At 58.4% G+C, this 4,488-nt stretch overlaps 1 protein-coding gene and 1 long non-coding RNA gene across 4 annotated transcripts in view; one reads left to right on the top strand and one right to left on the bottom strand.

Moving 5' to 3' along the window:
- The window catches only part of LOC127748950 (uncharacterized), a 116,836-nt gene that overhangs the window by 83,646 nt on the left and 28,702 nt on the right, over positions 1-4,488 (top strand). The gene's annotated exons all lie outside the window — the stretch shown is intronic.
- The window catches only part of LOC113216817 (zinc finger protein ZFP2-like), a 9,447-nt gene that overhangs the window by 3,203 nt on the left and 1,756 nt on the right, over positions 1-4,488 (bottom strand). The window lies entirely within an intron of this gene.

Consider the following 4,488-nt stretch of genomic DNA (forward strand, 5'->3'; position numbering starts at 1 on the left):
CCACAGCGGATAGACGGCGCCTCCAGCCTCCACCGCGGTCGATTGGTGAGCGACTCATGTTGAACTCGTGTCTGTGCTCTCCTCGTTTTGCCGTCTTTGTCGCGTATTCTGATGTTTCCTACAAGTTTCTGGGTGTAATTTTGGCGTTTTCCTCGCGTGCACGACGCGAGGAGGACGCAGAAAGAACGCCAAGACAACGCAGCCCAGTGAAGCGAAAACGCGAAAAAGACGCCGGGCGGCCGGCAGGACGGCCTGCCAGCCGGACCCAGCGGGAGTAGAACCACGAGACTTGTTGTTACGAATCTGTCTCGCTATCCACTGGGCCAGAGTGGACGGCTGCTCGGAGCCAGCGGCGTCGCGCTCACATGGACCCCGCCGTGGGCTGTCGGTATTCACACTGACGTTCGGCCTTGTCCACGTTGACCATTAGGTCAACGCCGTCAGCCCACAAGCGGAGCGTGCTGTCGGCTGGCTTGTTGTCCACTTCGAGAACATGACCGTCGCCGTCGACGACAACGACACGCACCCCTGACGCCTTTGTCGTCGACGGCGACGACAAAGACACGCACCCCTGACGCTTTTGTCGTCGACGGCGACGGTCATGTTCTCGGTCGAAGTGGACAACAAGCCAGCCGACAGCACCCTCCGCTTGTGGGCTGACGGCGTTGACCTGGTGGTCAACGTGGACAAGGCGGGGTCCATGTGAGCGCGACGCCGCTGGCTCCGAGCAGCCGTCCACTCTGGCCCAGTGGATAGCGAGACAGATTCGCAACAACAAGTCTCGTGGTTCTACTCCCGCTGGGTCCGGCTGGCAGGCCGTCCTGCCGGCCGCCCGGCGTCTTTTTCGCGTTTTCGCTTCACTGGGCGGCGTTGTCTTGGCGTTCTTTCTGCGTCCTCCTCGCGTCGTGCACGCGAGGAAAACGCCAAAATTACACCCAGAAACTTGTTGGAAACATCAGAATACGCGACAAAGACGGCAAAACGAGGAGAGCACAGACACGAGTTCAACATGAGTCGCTCACCAATCGACCGCGGTGGAGGCTGGAGGCGCCGTCTATCCGCTGTGGCCCCGGTGTTCAATTCGCGTTCTTTAGCCATGCTGAATGCTACTTTAAAGGGGAACATTTGGAGTTATAATCTTGTGCATCTTGTGTTTTTTCAGGGGAAGGATAACGCGAGATAAACGCGAATAGTCTCTGAAAATTTTTACCCGGGACCCTACAGCCCCGCAACGCCCACCACGCCCCGCGCCACGCCCCACACCGCCCCGCACCGCCCCGCACCGCCCCGCGCAACTTCCCGCACCTCTATGATCTGGCAGCCTGCCCCGCTGCTGGATCCGCAAAAATTCCCGACGCGGACCCCTTGCTTGCTGACGGGACGGACGGCAACTTTTAGCGCTCTGTGTAAAGACCGACGACGACCTGACGGTGAACGTTGGGGGGGTAGGGTAGGGGGTGGAACCGAAGGAAAATTCGCGGACGCGGCACGCGGCGGCGGACGGTTTTACAGTGTTCCAGACCGGTTCGAGGGCAGTTCAAAAGCTCACTCAAAAAAAACTGTCTTGTTCCAGAAAAGAATAGTTGATTATTTCTTCAGATACAGCATTTTTTTCGGCAAAGAAAATATAAAATTCAACAAATGTTCTCGTTTGGGCTATGTATTTGGTTGGTATTCACGCACTACCATTGGGCTTGGTGACAACAAAAAAACTCCACGATGTCGACTCAGAAAATCGTTCTTTATTTGTGAAATTAATTGAAAAAGTCAATTCTGAGCAAGATTTCTTTTACAGTGATGTTCATGCTGGCGACAAAGTCATCGGGGAAGGAAAACCGAGAGAGGGGGGATGTGTGTGAGAGGAAGGGGCAAATAGGGAGAATGCCGCTGGTCGCCCGTGCACCGCTGGGCCCCATTGCCTAGGGAAGGGGAGGGGGAGGGGAGACGAGAATGGGGAGGGCAAATAAAAGCAGCCACGAAACGTTCCGCGTTCCCTTTGAATTTTATTCTTTTCCGCGCCGGAGCTTTGTTCCGCCGTCCAATCACTTAGGCCCCTGCACCGGGCCATGCCGCCGGTCCAGAGTCAACGGCCGCGGACAATTTGCGAGCGCCATAGCTGATCAAAAGAACTCCCCAATCCCCTTGGCGTTGGGACCGCCGGTCAAGAGTTCAAATCACGTTTATTCTTATTCCGCCGGCGTTTGAGCGCGATCACCGCGCCGTTTGCCCCGTTGTCACCGTGCGCGGGGAGAAGAGAGCAGATTGCATGGGGGGAAGAGTCGAGGGGGGGCTTTGCAGAATAGGGGATGATCCCCTCCAGGGACCATCATAGGGGTTGACGGACCTAGAGGTGGGTTGGAGAGAAGGGGGAGGAGGGGGGGGGGCCTCTGAGCGGTCGGGACACCTACACGCAGACGGCAGTGCTCAGCCATCACCGGGAGGGGGGGACGACACCTGAGCAACCCGAGGAGAGAGAGAGAGAGCACATCGCGACTGGGAAGAGAGCGGAGCGAGTAGGAGAGAGCTGCACGCCCCCGGTGCCTGCTGCGGCGCCTCCGGCCGGCGTTGACTCAAAAAGGAGTCGCTCAGGCGGGCCTTTTAGACGAGCAGGGGCCGATGTGGGGAGCGCCGCGCGACGACGTCGTGCGCGCAAGAGAACTGCCAAATCCCCCCCAAAAAATAAAATTAAAAAAAATCGAGGCGGGCCGGGCGCACCACCACAAAAAAACAAAACAAAATTATTTGTTTTTGTATTTTAGTTTGTCTCAAAGGAAAATAATGAGTACTTTCATTACAGACGTCGCTCTCCCTTTCATGAATGCATTAATTAAACGCGACTACCTGACTCGCTCCGCGCCGTCACACAGACGAGCTCCCGTCACCAGCGCCGGGGGAGGCGCGGTGGGGTGCCTCTGGCGCGCGGCTGTCCCAACCTGAGCCCACTAGAGCCGCTCTCGTCAAACCCTCCCTCCTCTCCCCCGTCCTCTTTTCCAAAAACAAAAATTCGTATTTTTTTTTTATTTTTTTGAAATAATTAGGCCGCAAAGGACGGTCCCACGCGGAACCAGCACCAGACCATCCCCTTCTAGGCGCGAAAGAAAAGGCGGTGCGGCAGCGGAGGAGGAGGACGACGACGAGGAGAACGAGGACGACGAGGAGAGGGAGGAGAAGGACGAGGAGGAAGAGGAGGAAGAGGAAGAGGAGGAGGAAGAGGAAGAGGAGGAAGAGGAGGAAGAGGAGGAAGAGGGGGAAAAGGAGGAAGAGGAGGAAGAGGAGGGAGAGGAGGAAGAAGGGGGAGAGGAGGAAGAGGGGGGAGAGGAGGAAGAGGGGGACGAGAGGGACGAGGACGACGAGGAGGACGAGGACGACGACGACGACGAGGAGGGCGAGGGCGACGATGGCCAGGAAGGCCGTGAGGGCGAGGAGTGTGAGGATGGCCAGGAGGGCGAGGAGGGCGAGGAGGGCGAGGAGGGCAGGGGGGAGAGGGGGAGGATGAACGCCTGTTAGCTGTTAGAGTCCACTGCATCAGCGCGAAACTCCAGGCCACAAACTTCATGCACAGCGGGCGGAGCGACAGGGTTGGGTCTGAGCGGGTGGTGGGACCTCCCGGGCCTCATCTCGGGAGGGGCAGCTTGCAGCTTGGCTAAAGTCCCGCCCCGTTCCGCCCCGCCCCATCGGCCCCCGGCACGTCATGGCGCCGTCAGTGACGCCCGGCTCTGCCCGGCTCTTATGAGGTCGGGGGGTCACCCCTGCCTGCCTCGTAAAGAGGCGGCACCGAACGGCGGGGCGGCCGCAGGGCATTAGTAGACAAGAGTATCGCCCGCCCCGCCGGCTACTTTTATGGGAGCGCGGCACTCCCGACACCCCCGGGGAGGGCCAGCGTCACGTGACCCTCAGGGCGAGCGCTCTTGCCCGGCACCACCATGCTCCTTCCCTTCCCCCGCCCCGCCGGCCCAGCCGGCCTCGGCCCGCTGCAGGAATCCCCTCTGTTCGGACCGAGAGAGGGCGCAAGAAGTGTACAACTTATTCAAGTTTGAACGCGGAGAAAATCGGTCGATACGAGCAGGGTGCCCGATAAGAGGAACAAGACAAAGGTAGCGTTGGCGGGGTGGCTGGCCTGGCGCTTGTGGCGCCACAAAGATATGAGCGTTCGCAGGTCGTTATGAGACTCCATTCATTTTAGAGTGTGCTTTGAAGGTTAAGTCAAAAAAAAATCCCAAAACTACCGGTAGTGGTTTGCTTTCTCTCATCTGAACAACTGCTTGTTTCTATAGATTCGTCCTTGAACGTCGAGAATCACACTATCAGTCATGCCAGCGAGAAAAACAAAGTACATTCTTTTCTGACCACGCTAGCGGACGGGAGCTGGAGCTAGGGACGGTAGGCAGGCAGGCTGCTGGGAACGTCTTCTGTTTGCTCACGGCGCCGCGCAGGGGATATGGGGCGGGTGGAAAACACCCCCCTCCCCCCCTTTATCACCCTCCACGT

Source organism: Frankliniella occidentalis, unplaced genomic scaffold, assembly GCF_000697945.3.
Source record: "Frankliniella occidentalis isolate FOCC.00 unplaced genomic scaffold, Focc_3.1 Scaffold22, whole genome shotgun sequence".
NCBI classification, from domain to species: Eukaryota; Metazoa; Arthropoda; class Insecta; order Thysanoptera; family Thripidae; genus Frankliniella; species Frankliniella occidentalis.